The sequence below is a fragment of the Calidris pugnax genome, unplaced genomic scaffold, assembly GCF_001431845.1.
Source record: "Calidris pugnax isolate Ruff unplaced genomic scaffold, ASM143184v1 scaffold4, whole genome shotgun sequence".
Classification (NCBI taxonomy): Eukaryota; Metazoa; Chordata; class Aves; order Charadriiformes; family Scolopacidae; genus Calidris; species Calidris pugnax.
The window spans coordinates 334,441-356,756 of NW_015090781.1; the positions used below are offsets into that span (position 1 = coordinate 334,441).

The following is a 22,316-nucleotide window of genomic DNA, read 5'->3' on the forward strand; positions in this document are numbered from 1 at the left end:
TACATCAATATTTTATATAGCAAATTCAGGAGTTAAACAGGAAGCACAATGATAATAATTAAAAAAACTTATAAATCTGCCATACTTAAATTAAAATTGAGTGCAAACTAAATTGCATTCTTTAAGTACTGCTGAAAGCTTAACACAGTGGATCTTTAAGTACAGTAATAGCTTGTAAACACATGAATTTTTAAAACAAATGATAGAATAATATTCTGAAAATGTCTTTTAGCCTTTCATCACAGTCTTATTTGACATGTTGGAAGTAATGATAAGCAAAAGTTTGGTTTAGATCAGTCAAAGATACTTCACAATTGCTGTGCTTTCTTCTCCTTTGCCTAGGTATTTGTTTCTTCAAAGGGTGGTTGTAAGGTTTAGATTTTCACAATTGCTTAGTTTTGGAAACAGATTGCATGATCAATGTAATTATGTTCATATGATGAAAAAACACCTTAAATTGTCCAGTTAAATAGAAATCTTAGAGACTGTCATATATCCTATTTAATGCTCATAACATTACACAGTTCAGTAGGTATGAAGAGCCTGAATCATCTGGCTCTTAAGTCTAACTTCCTTTTTAGTTATTGTGCCTAATGACTCCTTTTGGCTGGCTTTAGATACTCAGTGACAACTACTCAGTAGGAAACATTTGGCACAAAAACTCTAATGAATATAGTCTGAATAAATCTGGCAAAGTTGCATTCATACATTTACATATAACATGAAACACCTCCTCATCTTCCTAAAGTTCTTTTTATTTATAATTGTTATGCTTTTACTTTGTGTATGTGCCTATAAAAACACTCAAATCTTTCAAATAAATATTATTTGTAAGATCCATATAAAAAAATTAACAACAGATACTAGTAATTTGAGAATAGGAAACATTTAAAAAGTAGATACGAAAACCTCTGGGAATTCAGAACTATAGCTTAACCTAAGAGCAACTTCAAAATGTCTTCATCTGAGAATGCACAGTTAAAAATTAATCAACCTAAATTTTGCCTTGTAGCGATGCTTTGAAATAATCAACAGTTATACTGATTATGTGGTACTGACGTAGTTTAAACTGTCTGCTTATTTTAAAAAAAATCCCTTTTTGAGAAACCTGATGGGAATTGGGTCTTGACCCTGCTTTGAGCCTGAGGTTGCACTAGAGACCTCCTGAGGTCCCTTCCAACTCCAATGATTCCAACATTCACAAAACTGCTTCTTTTGAATTGACTAGTGTGCCCCAACTCCCACAAGGCTGTGAATGTTACCATTTAACCTCTTGAAAGCAGTCATTCTTTTTCACTGTTTACAAATATCAAATACATGCTGCTGTAGGGGAAGATGTCAGGCCAAATATAGTATGACCTAAAGAATCTGTAAAACACTGTCCTTCTTGGAGAAATAGGAAGTAATGGCTTAGTTCTACACTTCCAGAAAGCGGTGGAATGTGGGAGTCTGGCTCTTTGTTGAATTTTCTGCAGTAGGACATTTTGTCAGTAATTCTGAAGGTAAAAAATAAAAAGTACTTGTGATGGATAATGGCAAAGTACAATGGATACTTCCAGAAGGCACAAAGTTGTTGTTGATTTTTAATTATCGTTAACATTTTAGCACAAAAAAGTTCTAGAGTAAGGTAATTCCCTTTTTTGGGTTTGGGTTTCAGAGAGAAATTACTGTTAAATAGTTTATGTGGAGGTGGGTGAGATGTGAGTTGACCCGCATAACCTGCCAATGCCATGCAAAGGGCATCTGATTGCTGATAAAGCCACTGTAAATATACTTCTGTCACTGGCAAGCAAATGGATACAAAATCTATCTATCTATACCTTTTAAAATAATTTTCAGTTTTTGACAAATCTAATATCTTTATTTGTGAAGTCACACAGTACTTTTTCCTTTGTAAAAACTGTGTGCTGTAACTCTACTGAATATATAGTTTGTCTTCCAGCAATTGAATTACCTGAATTTAGTGCAAGATTCAGTTCAAAGGATAACTATGACAGCAGCAACATATTTACTGAGTGGCTTCTCTTATACATGTGTTTCACAGAGGCAGTCCCTAAATTAATTCCAGATTCATCATTGCAGCAATAGTACTGTCAGAGCACAACTTGTATTTGATAAGTGAATTCACCTGAACACGTTAGAAGCAGAGCAGTTCAATGACTGAAGCACTGAGACTTCCTTCTGTTATCCCATATATCAAACATGTCCCAGTCTGGGTAGAAAGGAAGTTTCTTAGTGACAAAGGTGGCAGTTTTTCATTCTCACACTTTGAGAGTAACAGTTCTGAGTTCATGCTGTATTTTATTTCTGGAGGTGGTACTGGCCAAGGTGATAATGCATGTAAGCCTGTCTAGCATCTGCATCTTGACAGTTGGAATATAACTCCTTAGGGCTGTTGCTCTTTTTACTCACAACTGAAGCTTGCAAGGACAGCTGAAGGCTTGGGTTTATGGACTCCATTCCCTGGAGGCCAGCCATTCTGCTTTATGTCAGAGGAGCCTGATTTTCAGTTTTGCTGTTGTTTTGCCAGACTTGTATTAAACCTGTAATTCACATCTTCCAACAGATTTTTTCAGTGTGAGCACTCAGTAAATACACTGAAGCATTGGTACAATTCACTTGTGAAAATTAGGTCCAAACCACCTTGAATTTTGTGTTGATGATAGTATTTTGTTTTAACAACTTTATTCTATGAATCAGGGTTGTTCCTTTTTCTTACAGATTTTTCTGTTTTGTTTTTTTAGCTTGAAAATAATGTCTTTTTATCTTGCCTATAATAGGGCCACAAAGCTATTATTTGCTTATGTGTCCTCGGATGAACTCATGGATTCTTGCTTTTACTGGTTTTGCCCTGATACCCTGTATCAAATTCCTCTTTCAAATGGGTAGTAGTTATGTTTGAGAAAGAGTAGTTATTTTTCATGTCTTTTAGTCTTTTCAGAAGAGCAGGAAAACAGTCACTAATAGGCAGTGACATGCACACAACAAAGCTTTGAATGTGCTGATTTCTCGGGAAAGACACTTTTGGAGATTTGGTTTCTGGAGAAATTGGTTATTAGTGATCAGTTTTAATCTCAAGTCCTGTTCTGTATATATTTTACCCTTAAAGTCTATTTATTAAAAGCAAATTCCAGAGATACATGATGAGAGCTCATGAGGACAAGGTGGAGTTTTAACACACTAGATGCAGTTTCTCTGTTCAGCTGTCCCATGTTTCCTCTCCATTGTAATAGCCAGAAAATAATTTAAAGGAAGATGCAAAAAAACCAGTTTTACATCATGTAAGAAGCTACAGAAGAGTTGACAAAGACTGTGCAGATGTGAAGGTTTCATGACTCTCTTCACTATGAGGCACATCTGAGGCACATCCTACCCAATTTTTTTTTTTTCATTTGCTTTAATGCATTACTAAAAAGAAATGTCCTTCTCCATGCAAAACGAGGGGAATAAAGTCAGAGTTCCTGACCATTAGCTAACATATTAATTACAATTGTCACTAAAGTACATCTTTCAGTGGTTGCGAATGATCTGAGAGATACACTGATGTTAGTGATTTATAGAGTATAAAATGTTGGGTGACCAGATCTAGGATGATCTGAATTCTTATTGATTCATTTGGTAACAGCTGACTTTTACAGTTAATAGCCATCATTTCATTTAATAGGCTACGGAAGTGTGGTAGCCAAACATCCACTTTAAGGGGAAATTAAAATACTTTTTGGTAAAGAAATACCTTTGTCCGGAAACACTTTTCCCACCACAAACAGATGGGTATTCTGGACAATAGCAGGACACGGACATTAATATGGATGCAAGGGAATCCCCACATGCTAGAAAGTAGTGCTGTTTCCTGGGTAATGGAAAAGAAAGGAGGGGAAGCTGTCAGAGAGATAAAGAGAAAGGAAGAGAACCACAAGTGGGTTCTCATCCTCAGCAGCCTTAGGAACTGTGCCGTGGCTGCAGCTCATCTGCCTCTTCCTCAGTCAGAACCCAAAAATTGTTAGTTGGTTATTTTTTTAGAAAGGAAAAGAAATCTATTTCCTTGAACAAAGGATTTCCCTCCACATTAGGAAAAGGAAATACTGCATCTTTTGATGCCTTGCCATATCATGTAACAGGCAACTCCTATTTAACATTTTCTGGAGGGTCTCACTGTTACCTCATGAAAAGAGAGGCTCTAACTAATGGAAGAAATCCTTCATACTGACAGTTAGTCTCCCAGAAAATAAAATGAAACTTATAAACTGGCTGCCTTCTCTTCATAAAATGCTGCATATCAGTAGAACTTACTGTTTGATCAATGCTGTCTGGACTTTACAAAGCTGCTAGCTGTTGAATAATGTGGCCTGACACAATCTCTAGTGTCTGTGAGCCTTATTTGCTGCTGCTCTGTTTTCTCTCTGTTATTTCCTTATGTAATTATAGTTCTTTGTTTATGTATTTAAAAAAAATATTTTGACAAAGAGCAAAGTAGTCCCCTGCAAGATTAATTCTGCAACTAAGTCTCTCTGCTGCACAAACTGATGCTAGTGGTACAGGCTGATTTTCCCACTTATGCCATGCAGAAAATGTCACTGTGAAGGAGTGACAGTGACATTCATTGTTACTGCAGCCTGGATGTGGGGTACGAGCTCTGTCTAATTCTAGCAATTAAATAGCCTACATATTTGGATATTTTTCAGTGGTTGCCCCTGTACAGTGTGCAATAATTTTATCTTAATAGAGTGGAGTTACCTGCAAAAAAAGGAATTTTGGTCCTCACATTTTTCTCATATCTGTTGTTGTTTCTTCCCTGTGCTACAAATTATTTTGAGGCAGTGTGGGTTTCCAGATTTGCTTGTTCTACGCTGTAATTGCTACTGGATGAAACTTTAGGTTTGTCCCATAATCTGTACTAATGATTTTATCCCATCTGGTCTTCCCACCAAAAAGCAATATCAATCCTTTTCTTATGTTCTACTGATGACAGGACATCAGCTCTGTATTTCTCATGCAGGCACCATAATATTTCACAAAAATCAAGCTATAGTAATTACTGTTTACTAGACGTTTTTGGTGTTTATTTCTAGCTGAAGTTTATTCTCTTGTTATATATAATCAAGTTATATGATCCTGTTAATTAAAAACATAACTATTACTGATTAAGAAAAATGCTCAAATACCTTTGCTAAGGCAGGAACAGGATGTTTATGTGCCAGTCTATCACCCTTTTAAACACGTAGACTTTTTGCATTAATTTTTCTCTCATCCACAGTGCCAGGTAATGCTACATGTAGGGTTCTTGTTCTTTGTGTATCTATGTCCTAATGAAGAAAATAACTTATTATATATTTGGTAACATTCTGTTTGTTCACCATCTTTGCAGCTGGCACTATCACTTCAAGCAGTATATTATCTGTAAACAATCGTAGTTTATATGATTTAAAATAAATTTTAAAGTATAATTCATGAATGTGTGCAAAAGTGGATGAGTTGTCCTATTGATCCTGGCTGAAACCCTTTTCAGTTATTCCCAAGAGTGGTCATACACATAAAATAGCTTCCTTCATTTCAGTGTATACTATGAAAACTGCCATATAATTCACTGCTCCTTCAGCTGTGCAAGCAAATGCCTTTTTTTCCTGTGTGTGTGAATACTGTTATTGAACTACTCTATCAAATACAAAGGCAATTTAGCATGAAATTATATGTGCAGGGGGTGTGTGAAGGCACATACGTGTATTTATAGGCTTGCCTAGCACAGATGCCAGCTTTATGTCTGCGTGTCTTTGGAAACAGGGGAGAAAGGGCTTATCATTCCATTATTGAAGTGAAAATTTTCTCCATGTATCTTTGTGATGTTTTTTGTTGTTGCTGTTGAACAATTTCATTGTGGCTTTTGAATAGTGCAATGTGTTTTTGACAGATCTGCCGAATGTTTTCAGAAAAAATCACAAATAGCAAATAGTACACAGAAATACTGAGAACACTGTTCTCAGATTGGTTCAGATGGGCACTTTTAACGAAAGCAAAGAAATTAAAGGATTTGGTATATAAAGGAGCAGAAAAGCTGGTGCTAAATTGCCCTTTTCCTGTTGCTCAGTTGTCAGGACACTTGCATTTTGAAGACTCATGTGAGGGACTCTTGCCAATGGGGACATGACTCTGTGCATCCTGCCTTTTCAGGACTATTCCCTTCCCACCCAACAGGCTTGGGTTGCCCGCAGACTTTTTAGTTGATCTTTGTTGATTTTTGCATGGAGCAAAATCAGGTGAAAAGCGAATGAACACGTAGATAACCTGGTGCTTGGGAAACTCCCATTTAAGATTTGGCACCTGGCTCCTTTTTTTCACTCTGCTGAACACCTGGCAATGGTGTCAGCATGTACAGAAGTGGCTGAGTGAGAAACCACATCAGAAGGTGAACACTGGCTGTCCAGGTGATAGACTGCAGAGAGAGCCAGGACCACTGGTAATGGGTGGCAGCTATCAGAACTGCTGTGTGAGATGTGAACAGGTGAATGATTTGCTCAGCCCGGTGGTAGAGCTGAGAGACGAAGTCAAAAGGTTGAGGTGTACTAGGGAGGAAAGCAGCCAGGGTGTAGTTACCCCTGTATCCATCCCAGGTCAGGCTGAAGGCAGAAGCCTGAATGAAAAGAGTGAATGGATGCAGCTTCATGGTCGGGGCAGCAGATGAACTCCCCCCTTGCCCTGTCTGGTACCTCTGAAGAACAGATACAATGTTCTGGTTGAGGAAGGCCAGTCGAGTGAGGAAGTAGATGATGGGCACTCTACACTACAGATGCCTCCTAAGTCAAAAAAGCGTACACCCCAGATCCCCACCACACCCAGAAGCAGAAAAAAAAGGGTTATAGTTGTTGGTGGCTCCTTCCTGAGGGGGACGGAGTGCCCAATATGCTGATTCCTGGAGCCCAGGTTAGGGACGTCACCAGGAAACTTCCTGGCTTAGTATGGTCCTCAGATTATTAGCCGTTATTGATTTACCATATAGGTGGGGAGGAAGCTGCGACTCGCAGTTCAAAAGCAATAAAAAGACTTCAGGGAGTTGGGAAGGCTGATGAGGGAATCTGGAGCACAGGTTATTTTTTTTCCTCACTTCTTCCGGTTGCAGGCAATGATGCTGGGAGGAACAGATGGATCCAGTTGATTAATACATGGCTCCATGGCTGGTGTCACTGCCATAACTTTGGTGTCTTTGAAAATGGATTGGCCTATACAGCACCAGGCTTGCTGACATCAAATGGGAGACACCTCTCTCAAAGGGGGAAGAGGGTTCTTGCCCAAGAGATTGCAGGATTGATAGACAGGACTTTAAACTAGGTGTGAAGGGGAAGGAGGATAATAATATCAGGCTTGTCTGCGATGAGCTGTGGGATATCTCTTCAGGGTTAGAGGGACAGGGTGCTAGAAAGGGCCTTCAGCCTGTTGCCCTGAGGCAAGCTGGTGACTGCACTGCTTATGGAGTCTTATGGAGATGAACCAGCAGCTCCTGAGGTAGTTGAAGTCAACAGAGAAACACCTGTGGGTTGAAGTCAACAGAGAAACACTTCAAGGGGTGTTCCACGAAGAAGGTGACACAGCCAACAGCCCAGCTGAAGTGCCTCTACATAAATGTGCACAGCATGGGCAACAAACAGGAAGAGTTGGAAGCTACCATGCTTCTGGAAAGCTATGATATAGTGGCCATCACTGAAACCTGGTGGGATGAATCCTATGACTGCAATGTGGCTATTGAAGGCTCCAAGATGTTCAGAAGGGCCAGGCGAGGAAGGAGGGGTGGAGGTGTTGCCCTCTATGTTAAGGAATAGATAGAGAGTGAGAAGTCCCCAAAGCCCTCCCTGGGGTCAGATGAAGAGAGAGTTGAGAGCTTGTGGGTGAGGATTAAGGGGCAGGCCAATATGAAAGACACTGTTGTGGGTGTTTATTACAGGCCACCTGATCAGGATGGGAAAGTTGATGAGGCCTTTCACAGTTGGCTCAAAGTTGCCTCACAATCACAGGCCTTGGTTCCATGGGGGACTTCAATCGCCCTGATATCTGCTGGAAAGGCTACACAGCCTACAGTCCAGGAGGTTCCTCCAGTGTATTGATGGTATCTTCTTGACACAAGTGGTAGAGCAGCCAAAAAGGAGAGGTGTAGTACTGGACCTAGTACTGACAAACAAACAGGGACTTGTGGGGGACATTAAGGTTGGGGGCAGCCTTGGCTGCAGTGACCACGAAAAGGCAGAGTTCAGGATCGTGGGTAGTATGTGCAAAACAACAAGTAGGACTGAAACCTTGGATGTCAGGAGAGCTAACTTTGACCTCTTCAAGAAACTGCTTGTAGAAATCCCATGGGTTAGGGCTCTGGAAGATAGGGGGGCTCAAGAGAGCTGGATGATATTCAAATACGACCTTCTCCAAGCTCAGGATCAGTGCATCCCTAAGAGCAAAAAATCAGGCAAGGGAAGCAGGAGACCAGCGTGGTAGAGCAGGGAGCTTCTGAAAAACCTCAAGTGGAAGAAGGGACTGACCACTTGGGAAGATTACGTGGATGCCATCAGAGTATGCAGGGATGAAACAAGGAAAGCCAAGTTTTTTTCAAGTATATTGGAGGGAAGAGGAAAACAAGAGAAGATAGGGGCCCACTGTTGAGTGAAACGGGTGCCATGATAACAGAGGATGCAGAGAAGCCAGAATTGCTGAATGCTGCCTTTGCTTTGGTCTTTACTGCTCAGGGCAGCCCTCAGGAATCCCAAACTTTGGAGGTAACAGAGAAAGTCTGGATGAAAGAAGACTTCTCCTTGGTTGAGGAAGACCAAGTTAGGGAACATAACTGGATATCTGCAAGTCCGTGGGTCCTTATGGCATGCACCCATGAGTGCTGAGGGAGCTGGCAGAAGTCATTGCTGGGCCGCTCTCCATCATCTTTGAAAGGTCCTGAAGAACAGGAGAGGTGCCCGAGGACTGGAGGAAAGGCAATGTCACTCCAGCCTTCAAAAAGGGCAAGGAGGAGGACCCAGGAAACTACAGGCAGGTCAGCCTCACCTCCATCCCTGGAAAGACGATGGAGCACCTCATTCCGGGCAACACTTAAAAGCATATGGAGGAAAAGAAAGCTATCAGAACTAGTCAACAGAGATTCACCAAGGGGAAATCATGTCTGACTAACCTGATAGCTTTCTATAATGGCATGACTGGATGGATGGATAGATGAGGGGAGGGAGGTGGATGTTGTCTGTCTTGACTTCAGCAAGGCCTTCAACACTGTCTCCCATAACATCCTCATAGATAAGCTTAGGGAGTGTGGGTTAGATGAATGGACAGTGGGTTGGATTGAAAACTGGCTGAAGACAAAGCTCAGAGGATCGTGATCAGTGGCACAGAGTCCAGTTGGAGGTCTGTAACAAGTGAAGTTCCCCAGGGGCCAGTACTGGGTCCAGTCCTGTTCAATATATTCATCAATGACCTGGATGAAGGTCATTGAGTAGCCTCAGCAAGTTTGCTGATGACACAAAACTGGGAAGAGTGGCTGACACACCAGAAGGCTGTGCCGCCATCCAGAGAGACCTGGACAGGCTGGAGAGCTGAGTGGTGATGAAATTCAACAAGGGCAAGTGCAGGGTGCTGCACCTGGGGAGGAATAACCCCCTGCACCAGGACAGGTTGGGGGCTGAGCTGCTGGAGAGCAGCTCTGGGGAAAAAGACCTGGGAGTCCTGGCGGACGACAGGATGACCATGAGCCAGCAATGTGCCCTTGTGGCCAAGAAGACCAATGGCATCCTGGGGTACATCAAGAGGAGTGTGACCAGCAGGTCCAGGGAGGTTATCTTGCCCCTCTACTCTGCCCTGGTGAGGCCCCATCTGGAGTCCTGTGTCCAGTTCTGGGCTCCCCAGTTCAAGAAGTAGAGGGAACTGCTGGAGAGGGCAGAGCAGAGGACTACAAAGATGATGAGGGGCCTGGAGCATCTCCCTTACAAAGAGAGGCTGAGGGATAAGGGAAGGGAAGGCAAGGCAAGGCAAGGCAAAAAAAGGCAAGGCGCAAGGCAAGGCAAGGCTGGGGGGGCATCTGATCAATGCCTATAAATACTTGAATAGTGGATGTCAAGAGATGGGGCCACTCTTTTTTTCAGTGGTGCCCAGTGACAGGACAAGAGGTAACGGGCACAACCGTGAACATAGAAGTTCCATCTAAACATGAGGAGGAACTTCTTTCCTGTGAGGGGGGCAGAGCCCTGGCAGAGGCTGCCCAGGGAGGGGGTGGAGTTTCCTTCTCTGGAGACATTCAAACCCACCTGGACACATTCCTGTGCAACCCGCTCTGGGTGGCCCTGCTCTGGCAGTGGGGGTTTGACTAGATGATCTCCAGATGTCCCTTCCAACCCTATATCATTCTGTCATTCTGTGAATGAAATTATGATTCTTTTCTAGATTTTGTAAATGTTTCCTTTGCTTTATAATGACCCTGAAATAGAACTTATAGCTTAATGAATTAAATCCAAACAAAAAAAATGTTTTCTTTCATTTTACCCTGAAGAAGGGGGAAAAGGTTTTTTCAAAGTAATACAAAATTTTTTCCTCCACCACTGGATTTAGCTACAGATCAAAAAAGTCAGTTTTTTGGGCATGTCTATTTTAATTTTGTTTTCTCATTGGTCGAGCATCCCAGATGTTATACTGAATCATCTAGTATTTTCTGGGAAAACTCTCTGTTCTTTTAAGCTTATCTAGTCTTAAAGCTTTGCAATTTTTCAGTCTTACTGAAAATAGTAAGTACATAATAAGTAAAGTAAGTAAATAATACTACTACTTTTATTACTTACAGTAATAAGGGTAGTAGTAGAGATGCTTGCCATGCAGAGAGACTTTTTTTTTTTTTTTAAATGACAGTGCCATTGAAAACTGTCTGAATTTACTGCAGAAAATGAAAAAAAGCCCAAACCCAAACAGTAATCACCAGATAAACCGCTATTGTCAGTGCAGCCAATGTGAAGTTAAATATTTTTCCTAGGAAGATGGTAGGAGCATTATTATTCTCAAGGTACATATTTTGGGCTCATGAAATGTATTTTTGATGTTTTGTGCTGACAGGTGTGTCACCTACCCTTCTCCCTTTTCTTTTTTTTCTTCTGTTTAGGAACAAGGTCGGTCTCCTCCTTTGAATACACCTGAATCAGAAATGCCATCATTTGTTGCAAGTGAAGTACCTCAGTATTCGTGCCAAAGGAAGACAACATTAAATAATTACAACAAGAAATTCACGGTAATATTTATTCTATCCATGAAATAAAAACTAGCACAAGTAAAATAATTAATACATTACTTACATCAATATTTTATATAGCAAATTCAGGAGTTAAACAGGAAGCACAATGATAATAATTAAAAAAACTTATAAATCTGCCATACTTAAATTAAAATTGAGTGCAAACTAAATTGCATTCTTTAAGTACTGCTGAAAGCTTAACACAGTGGATCTTTAAGTACAGTAATAGCTTGTAAACACATGAATTTTTAAAACAAATGATAGAATAATATTCTGAAAATGTCTTTTAGCCTTTCATCACAGTCTTATTTGACATGTTGGAAGTAATGATAAGCAAAAGTTTGGTTTAGATCAGTCAAAGATACTTCACAATTGCTGTGCTTTCTTCTCCTTTGCCTAGGTATTTGTTTCTTCAAAGGGTGGTTGTAAGGTTTAGATTTTCACAATTGCTTAGTTTTGGAAACAGATTGCATGATCAATGTAATTATGTTCATATGATGAAAAAACACCTTAAATTGTCCAGTTAAATAGAAATCTTAGAGACTGTCATATATCCTATTTAATGCTCATAACATTACACAGTTCAGTAGGTATGAAGAGCCTGAATCATCTGGCTCTTAAGTCTAACTTCCTTTTTAGTTATTGTGCCTAATGACTCCTTTTGGCTGGCTTTAGATACTCAGTGACAACTACTCAGTAGGAAACATTTGGCACAAAAACTCTAATGAATATAGTCTGAATAAATCTGGCAAAGTTGCATTCATACATTTACATATAACATGAAACACCTCCTCATCTTCCTAAAGTTCTTTTTATTTATAATTGTTATGCTTTTACTTTGTGTATGTGCCTATAAAAACACTCAAATCTTTCAAATAAATATTATTTGTAAGATCCATATAAAAAAATTAACAACAGATACTAGTAATTTGAGAATAGGAAACATTTAAAAAGTAGATACGAAAACCTCTGGGAATTCAGAACTATAGCTTAACCTAAGAGCAACTTCAAAATGTCTTCATCTGAGAATGCACAGTTAAAAATTAATCAACCTAAATTTTGCCTTGTAGCGATGCTTTGAAATAATCAACAGTTATACTGATTATGTGGTACTGACGTAGTTTAAACTGTCTGCTTATTTTAAAAAAAATCCCTTTTTGAGAAACCTGATGGGAATTGGGTCTTGACCCTGCTTTGAGCCTGAGGTTGCACTAGAGACCTCCTGAGGTCCCTTCCAACTCCAATGATTCCAACATTCACAAAACTGCTTCTTTTGAATTGACTAGTGTGCCCCAACTCCCACAAGGCTGTGAATGTTACCATTTAACCTCTTGAAAGCAGTCATTCTTTTTCACTGTTTACAAATATCAAATACATGCTGCTGTAGGGGAAGATGTCAGGCCAAATATAGTATGACCTAAAGAATCTGTAAAACACTGTCCTTCTTGGAGAAATAGGAAGTAATGGCTTAGTTCTACACTTCCAGAAAGCGGTGGAATGTGGGAGTCTGGCTCTTTGTTGAATTTTCTGCAGTAGGACATTTTGTCAGTAATTCTGAAGGTAAAAAATAAAAAGTACTTGTGATGGATAATGGCAAAGTACAATGGATACTTCCAGAAGGCACAAAGTTGTTGTTGATTTTTAATTATCGTTAACATTTTAGCACAAAAAAGTTCTAGAGTAAGGTAATTCCCTTTTTTGGGTTTGGGTTTCAGAGAGAAATTACTGTTAAATAGTTTATGTGGAGGTGGGTGAGATGTGAGTTGACCCGCATAACCTGCCAATGCCATGCAAAGGGCATCTGATTGCTGATAAAGCCACTGTAAATATACTTCTGTCACTGGCAAGCAAATGGATACAAAATCTATCTATCTATACCTTTTAAAATAATTTTCAGTTTTTGACAAATCTAATATCTTTATTTGTGAAGTCACACAGTACTTTTTCCTTTGTAAAAACTGTGTGCTGTAACTCTACTGAATATATAGTTTGTCTTCCAGCAATTGAATTACCTGAATTTAGTGCAAGATTCAGTTCAAAGGATAACTATGACAGCAGCAACATATTTACTGAGTGGCTTCTCTTATACATGTGTTTCACAGAGGCAGTCCCTAAATTAATTCCAGATTCATCATTGCAGCAATAGTACTGTCAGAGCACAACTTGTATTTGATAAGTGAATTCACCTGAACACGTTAGAAGCAGAGCAGTTCAATGACTGAAGCACTGAGACTTCCTTCTGTTATCCCATATATCAAACATGTCCCAGTCTGGGTAGAAATGAAGTTTCTTAGTGACAAAGGTGGCAGTTTTTCATTCTCACACTTTGAGAGTAACAGTTCTGAGTTCATGCTGTATTTTATTTCTGGAGGTGGTACTGGCCAAGGTGATAATGCATGTAAGCCTGTCTAGCATCTGCATCTTGACAGTTGGAATATAACTCCTTAGGGCTGTTGCTCTTTTTACTCACAACTGAAGCTTGCAAGGACAGCTGAAGGCTTGGGTTTATGGACTCCATTCCCTGGAGGCCAGCCATTCTGCTTTATGTCAGAGGAGCCTGATTTTCAGTTTTGCTGTTGTTTTGCCAGACTTGTATTAAACCTGTAATTCACATCTTCCAACAGATTTTTTCAGTGTGAGCACTCAGTAAATACACTGAAGCATTGGTACAATTCACTTGTGAAAATTAGGTCCAAACCACCTTGAATTTTGTGTTGATGATAGTATTTTGTTTTAACAACTTTATTCTATGAATCAGGGTTGTTCCTTTTTCTTACAGATTTTTCTGTTTTGTTTTTTTAGCTTGAAAATAATGTCTTTTTATCTTGCCTATAATAGGGCCACAAAGCTATTATTTGCTTATGTGTCCTCGGATGAACTCATGGATTCTTGCTTTTACTGGTTTTGCCCTGATACCCTGTATCAAATTCCTCTTTCAAATGGGTAGTAGTTATGTTTGAGAAAGAGTAGTTATTTTTCATGTCTTTTAGTCTTTTCAGAAGAGCAGGAAAACAGTCACTAATAGGCAGTGACATGCACACAACAAAGCTTTGAATGTGCTGATTTCTCGGGAAAGACACTTTTGGAGATTTGGTTTCTGGAGAAATTGGTTATTAGTGATCAGTTTTAATCTCAAGTCCTGTTCTGTATATATTTTACCCTTAAAGTCTATTTATTAAAAGCAAATTCCAGAGATACATGATGAGAGCTCATGAGGACAAGGTGGAGTTTTAACACACTAGATGCAGTTTCTCTGTTCAGCTGTCCCATGTTTCCTCTCCATTGTAATAGCCAGAAAATAATTTAAAGGAAGATGCAAAAAAACCAGTTTTACATCATGTAAGAAGCTACAGAAGAGTTGACAAAGACTGTGCAGATGTGAAGGTTTCATGACTCTCTTCACTATGAGGCACATCTGAGGCACATCCTACCCAATTTTTTTTTTTTTAGTAAGTCATTGAGTAGTAGCAAGGGCTGTTGTGTGAAGAATAGACTGAGCAGATCAAATTGCATGCCGAGGAGGAGACAGTGGCATTGAGTGGCAGTTCATAGAGGATAAATGCAACCATTTCAGACTTCTGGGGCCTCATGAAGTCTTTGTGTCGCTGTGTGTCACTGTGCTGTGGCCTCATGGCGCAGAGGCTGGGAACCACTGCGTGGCCTTCACTGATCTGAGTGATTCAGGAGCGCACCTGAGAGCATAGCCCTGTCTCCGCAGGTGAGCTGTAGCTGTTCAGATGCTGTAAAGATGCAAAACAAAAGGGAAAATCATTTCACCAGAGCTTGTATCTTAGCACGTTTCCTTTTTGTTTGTCTTAAACATTAATGTTATTATGGAATATAATATTAAAATATTTTTCTCTGGCTCATTTGTAAATAGCTGGCCATCCTCCCCCTCTCCCACTGAAAATATACACTTGGCAGCTGCATTGTGTTTTCATGTGGTAAAATAAATGGAGTCATTCTGCTGTGCCCGAAAGGGGTTGTTGGATTTGAATATTAATACCAGACTGCAGTGAAATTCAGAAAGACATGCGATTTAATTCTTACAGAAGAAACTAATTATAGGAGAGGCAAATGGTTCTGTGGTTCTGAGGCTTATTGCTAATGCTACTGAATGTTACTCTGCTTTGGCTGGTACTCATGGTAATGAGAATGTGGATGTTTAGCATGGGAAAGATGCCTGGTTTCCTTTCCACTCTGTTAGGACAAAAAAAATCCCTGTTTAATTCTCTCTATCTACAGAAACACGTACCAGTTATGACAATGGCTCAAGCATTTATTATCATTCCATTTTAAAACAGACCTCAGGAGAACCGCAACTTTAATTTTATAATGAACTTGGGAGCTCTATAGGTAGAAAACCACTAACTGAACGCCTACCCTTAATGACACGTACTGTCTTACTGACATAGCTTACCTCAGTAAAAATTCTCTAGATGGTACATCAAAATTGAAACTTTGTAAATATATGTGAAGTGTATACCTATCCAAAATAAACGGGTGATGTGGTCAAAGGAGGAAATGTCTCTTCTCATTTTTAAGGTAAGGGGGAGGGTGCTCCCTAAAATACAGACTATAAACGCACCTGCACATTTTTCCAGCCCAAATTTATTTGTGTACAAGAAGTCTATGCTGCTTTTTTTGACCATATTAATGTGTGTAATATACATTTAGCATTTCATGTTTCTTATTACACTGCGTGTTTTTATCTAGGGCAGTGTTATGTGATTGAAACTCTAATTGCATTTTTGTGCTGTCAGTGAATCTTTTCTCACAATTGTCTTGTTTTCTTTCTCATTATGTGGAAAAATACGGAAAGTTCTCAAGAGCACTACTCTTTTCTGCTTTAAGAAATGAACCTTTTATTATTGGTTAATACAAGGAGCCCCTGGAGCTAACATATGTTTATTTCTAATAACAGTATGAATACAAGGACCCTGAGTAATAACATCATGCTATTACTATTTTTCTTATTCACTAAGATCTTTTGTTCCTCCAGCCAATGTAAGATGAGGTGATAATATCTTTGGACCTGGGCAAGTAATGGGCTTTTCAGTTCAGATAACAAAAATAAAATTAAAATTAAATGGATCATTTTATTTGTTTGGAAATCACTATAGTCAACACTACAGGTTGGCTCAAATTGCATAATTTTCCTTATAATAAGCACCTGAAAGTATTTATTTTCTCACAAAAGGTATCCACATGCCCTATGTCTCTTCCTGTTGCCACATGAAATTAGGATTTACACTAGAGAAAGTGCAAAGATTATTTGAATTGATGATTCGTTCTAAATCTCTTTAATTGCTTTGGTCAGTTTTGAATGGACACCAAACACTGGCAGCAGCACTGTGATGAGAACTGGGACCTCTCCTTTGGATTTATGATTTACTAAATAAACTTCAAGTAGAAAACAGGAATTGAGAGGAAAAGCAATTTAAGTCAAGTTGCTGTTCTGATGTTGCTCTTCCTTCAACCAGGTATCATGTAGGATTTTTGTTTGTTTGTTTAGCACACTTTGCTGTTTAGCTCCTCAGCGGATTAAGTTCACATGTACCTGTATGTCACTATTATTAGCCATTTGCAGGCTCAAGTAAAACAGGCCATTTTTATAAGAGATGCTGTACAGACACATTCTAAAAGACAGTTCAAGCCCTGAAGAGTTCACAGCCCTAATAGGCAGCAGAAGAAAGATAGCAAGGAAAACAATGGCAGGGAGGTCTGAAGCAGCTTTCCAAGGTCACATAGCAGAGGAACAGTGGGTGTAGGCATGGGAGTAAAACAGGTGCCCTGGCTATGAAGCTGTAATGCTCACTTTAAAAAACAGATTAGATTTAAAATATATTCTTGGGAGTATAATTTTGGTAATGTCTGTTTTCACAGAGGTTATTAAAGACTATTTTTTAAGTAGCAATGGAACCACTTTGACGATCTTGTTGAAATGAGCAGGATAGTATGAAGCATAGCACGGGACCATTAGCTTCCTTTGCTTCTCTAAGCATGAATGGACTCAGGTACTCTGATATTCATGTTGATTTCAGTCTTGTGATTTTTAGCGTTTATAACACTTTAGTGTGCATCTTTACATGTGCAAGATGCTTCCTGGTAATTTTGCTTTGTTAATGATGTTTTATCTTATTAGTTTTTAAATACCAGATAATAAATGAGCTGCAAAATTTCTGTCAGTACACCCATCCTTTTCCTTATTTTTAACGTAATTAAAAAAAAATGGTATCTGATCCGTTGGGATGTGGAAGTCCATTCCATCCCATCCCCAAATTTTTCCATAGCCCAAGTCTCACCACATACATTCCACAATTTCCAACAGAGATGGAAAATTTGCAATAGCTGAAGAACTGAAATGTAGCCCAACTATCTTTAACATTTAATTGGAGCAACCCCTACAGAATAGCCTGGAAGTTATGAAAATCCCACATTGAAAATCTCTGGAAATTTAGCTTCCTGCTAAACGTTCTAAATGGGCAATCTGAATATTGATCTGATTGATAAAAAGATGATGAGGTGCTTAATGTAAGAAATATGAATATTTAGAATAAACAAGGACTCAGTAGCTTTCCTTTGTATATCACCGTAAGTAGATTTGATCAGAGATCTAATAGATTATGAACTTTTTCTCAGCTAATATAGGAGTTTCATGTGCTTTTTCTTACTGATATATTATTCTGTATGGATTATGACATTCAATGGACAGCAACTCCACTTGGAGATCAGTTACTTTCCTTTTTTAAAGCAGAAAGATTTTATAAAAAAAAATGTCAAAAGCAGTTTTATGTAAATAGGCAGATCTGTAATTAATTGCAGTATTTGCAAGAAATGTTTTGCACAGGGAATAATGAATATTCAATACTAGTGGTTTATTTAAAACAATTTAATGAGCTTTGCAAAGGCAGGAAAACACTGAAAAATGCAAACTAGAATGATAAAATGCTTTGATTATATTTTCTCATTGACTGTCAGCAGCCTCCAAGTAAAATTTTACATATGATTGTCTTTTTCAATAATGGTGGTGAGACAGCTTTTCTGAAAACTGCCCTCCTATTAGTAGGAAGGGGCCAATATCTCTCGAAAACAGCAGTGGTAGTATATGTGGTAGTATATGCAGACACATTTATCATGATGGCTGATTATCCAGTGTAGAATGCATCTATTTAAATGTGCGTGTGAGAGGCTGCCTGTTGGGAGTGAGAAAAAACATCCCTAGACTTTTTGAGCCTCCTCATCAAGAAGATGACTTTGCCAGTCTCTGTCATTACCACATACTGCCCAGCAGGTACTTATAAGAACTGCTTTCTGTCTATGTTTTGTCTGCATTTTAACAAAGAGCGACTGTATCTTTTGGTTCTGTCCTCTGATTAACCCTTCTGGTGTTAAGTGACCACAGATTGTAAAGAGAGAAAAAGAAAGCAAAAGTAATCACAATTTTGTGATTGGAACTGTAAACCCCACTTAAGGCAAGAATTAACATTTTCTATTGCATAGTAGCAAAGAATCCTTGAAGCTGATCAAGAGTAAAAAGAATAAGAACTTGGGAAAACATCCAAAAAAATCCACAGCAGAGCAAACATCTGAATCCTATCACCCCACTTGAGAAATATATTTCCCCATTTGCTCTGCAGTACTGTGTATGCTGTGTTTTTTCTTTCATATGCAAACTGGGATGAAGCCATGTTGCTTGTGACCTCAAATAGGTAGCTTCTCCTTTTTCTGCATTAGTTTTCTTTCTAAAAAGGAACTATAATGTGCACCTAACCAAAAAATATGTAATTAAATACAGCATAATCTGCTAATGAAATAAAGATCTTAGATGTGGAAAAGAATAAAAAAGAATAGCAGTTTAATAAATCCAATAATTAGCTACTGCAAGAGCTTTAAATGAAGCTGTAAAGAAGCTAAGATTTTGTGTGCTATTTTTGTAATAACACACACCACATAGGTGGGGAGTTTTGGGTTTTGTGTGTGTTTTTTTTTCCCCCAAAGGAACATCCTCCCCCTTCCCTTTGATTCCTTATACCCAGGGGCTAGTCAAATGTAAATAGTGGTAGAAAATGCCAGATCAAGCATCTTGTTAAACAGCTTTCTATCTCAAGAGGACTTCCATAAAATGTTAGGAAAATGGAGTTCAGAGCACTGAAGCAGGGTAATTGGGGTAGCTGATAAATAAATATGCAGCTAAGGGGGGATTCTTCCAGTGAGATGGACAACAGGTGACTGATTGTCAGAGAGATCAAGGACTGAAGTTACACTGATGAGAGAGAACAAAGAAAATTCTCTGTAGCAAGCCCTAATTAACTCTTGTAATACACTTTAACGTGGCAGCACAGGAAAAAAAAAGAAGGAAAGTGAAGTGGGTTTTATTCAGCTAAAGTACCTATTCCTTCTAAAGAGATACTGTCAAACCAATTAAGTTCTCATATTTTTTATTTGTTAAGAGGAAATTTTGGCAAATCCTAGGGTCAGTAGAGACAACCATTTCTTGAATATTTTGATTAAAACCTTCATCTTGCTTCAATAAGACTATAATGTTTATAATCTGAACAGATGGTCTATTTTTCTAGAACTGACCAAAAAATGAAATGTAAAATGTAAGTAACCTACATTTATTGTGAAAGGTACATTTAATTTTAATAAGCTGTTCTATTTTAATGATCTAAAGGACTGTACCTCAGGTAGGATCGTGATGTTGTTTAAATCAGGCTGTATTCATTCAATGCAGAGTGACAGATGCAGTTCTCACTTCCGTGGATGTAATAAAGGCACAACTTCACTGAACTTGCTGTCACGTCAGTTAGTGGGCTTGGAACTAACTCCAGCTCACTTGGAGATATTACACGTCGCAGTTAGGATGTGTAAGGCCTGCTGGTTTTTACTTGGCTTTGTTTTCCGATATAAAGCATGTTAATGCTAAGATAAAAATCAAAGCAAAATCTAAAATTATTTTTCTCTATATAATGATACATTTAATTACAATTAAAAGGACATCTGAGCCTAAATATGAACAGTGATCCCAAAAATACTGAAGGCAGGAAAAAGCTGTTTAATCTTATTTCTTCCTACTGTCCACTGCAGTCGTTGTAGTAAGCTATTTGCTGTCGATACCTGTATCACAGGATGTTACTTGTCCTTATTCCAAACCATTTCTGAACAGACACAGAATCATCATGGTTGAAATGGACCTCTGAGATCATCAAATCCAACCATACACATACACAAAAAATCCCTACAATCTCGGCCATAGAGCATGCCCTGAAGTGCCACATTGTTTTTTAAATACCTCCAGGGATGGTGACTCCACCACCTCCCTGGACAGGCTGTTCCAGGGCCTGACCACTCTCTCAGGAAAGTCATTCTTCCTAAGATCCAAGCTAAACCTCCCCTGCTGCAACTTCAGACCATTTCCTCTGGTCCTGTCATTATTCCCTTGAGAGAAGAGGCCAACCCCCACCTTTCTACAACCTCCTTTCAGGGAGTTGTAGAGAGCAATGAGGTCTCCCCTCAGCCTCCTCTTCTCCAAACTAAACATGCCCAGTTCCCTCAGCCGCTCAGCCTGTAGCGTTGCCTGGGGTTGTTGTGACTGAAATGCAGGACCCAGCACTGGGCCTTATTAAACCTCACCCCATTGGCCTTGGCCCATTGATCCAAGGTCCCTCTGGAGAACCTTCCTACTCTCAAGCAGATCAACACTCCCACCTAGCTTGGTGTTTTCTGCGAACTTACTGAGGTGCACTGAATCCTCTCATCTAGATCATCGATAAAAATATTAAACAAGATTGGTCCCATAACTGAGTCCTGAATGACACCACTGGTGACTGGCCACCAACAAGATTTCATCCCATTAATCACAACTCTTTGGGCACGGCCATCCATAGAGTTTTTTTACCCAGTGAAGAGTACAATTTTCTAGTCTATGATTCTCCAGCTTCTCCAGGAGAACGCTGTGGGGGACGGTGTCAAAGGCCTTACCAAAGTCCAGGTAGACAAAGTCCACAGCCTTCCTCCATCCAGAAGGTGGGTCACATGGTCATAGAAAGAGATCAGATTGGGTAAGCAAGACCTCCCTTTCACTCTTGGCTTGCAGCTTGTTGAAGTGATAATTGCAGGTAGATGCATTGTGACAGATACACTGACAGCCATTTCTTTGATATGTTGTAATGTCTTGTGGGCCAAAGAAGAAACAGGAATAAGTTGGAATACAGGAAGGGAATGCAGCAAGTGACATATGGCCCTTTGAAAGCCAGGATCTGTTGGCTGCTCTTTGGAGCCTGCCTGAAGAGTAAGAAGGGGGATCTCTGGCAGCAGTACAGGAGGCAGGGTAGAGTGGGAGCTTTGCACGGCTGTCTGTACCTGTAGCCTGCCCCGTGCCATTTGGATGGTGCGTAAGAGCTTCCCTAACAGCCAGGTGGGGGACGGATTTTAGATAAATATTTTGAACAGTGAAAGTCTCTTCTGGAAATGGTACACTCTTAAAAATCTCTGAAGAGACCATTTAATTTTGCAGTCTTGAAAATTTTTGAGATTTTGTGCAAGGTTTCATTAAGAACTCAGATTTCCAGTTGCTAATCAGCTGCGACCCTTAGTTCTTACCTTCGGTTACTCACAAACTTTTTTTGAATCATTTGTTCTCTCCTAAAAGATAGTATTCTACAGTGGGAAAGTAAAAAAACCTGCCTCTCTTCGTCACCATTGTGCAAACTGTTCCTTGCATTTAATTTCTAGAAATTGCTGCTATTAAGATTTATATAAATTCTGAGAGGGAGGGAGACTCCAAAGCTGCATAGAATCATAGAATGGTTTGGATTGGAAGCGACCTTAAAGATCATCTGGTTCCAAACCCCCTCCTCTCCCCCCACGTCCCCCATGTCCATGACACATGGATAGTTAAAAAAAATAATAATAATTGTACCAGGAATCCCCAGGTAGTTTTGAGTGCAACGTTGAATAAACCAAACCATGGATAGGTGAAGAACCATAAAGAAAACATGTTTCTATTTCCATAGTTCATACATCTGAAAGAGGAGAAAAAAAGCGAATTTGTTCCTTAAATTAC

The 22,316-nt window shown here is 39.3% G+C and overlaps 1 protein-coding gene across 1 annotated transcript in view; it reads left to right on the forward strand.

The window, feature by feature from the left end:
* The window catches only part of DNTT (DNA nucleotidylexotransferase), a 104,713-nt gene that overhangs the window by 14,125 nt on the left and 68,272 nt on the right, over positions 1 to 22,316 (forward strand). The gene's annotated exons all lie outside the window — the stretch shown is intronic.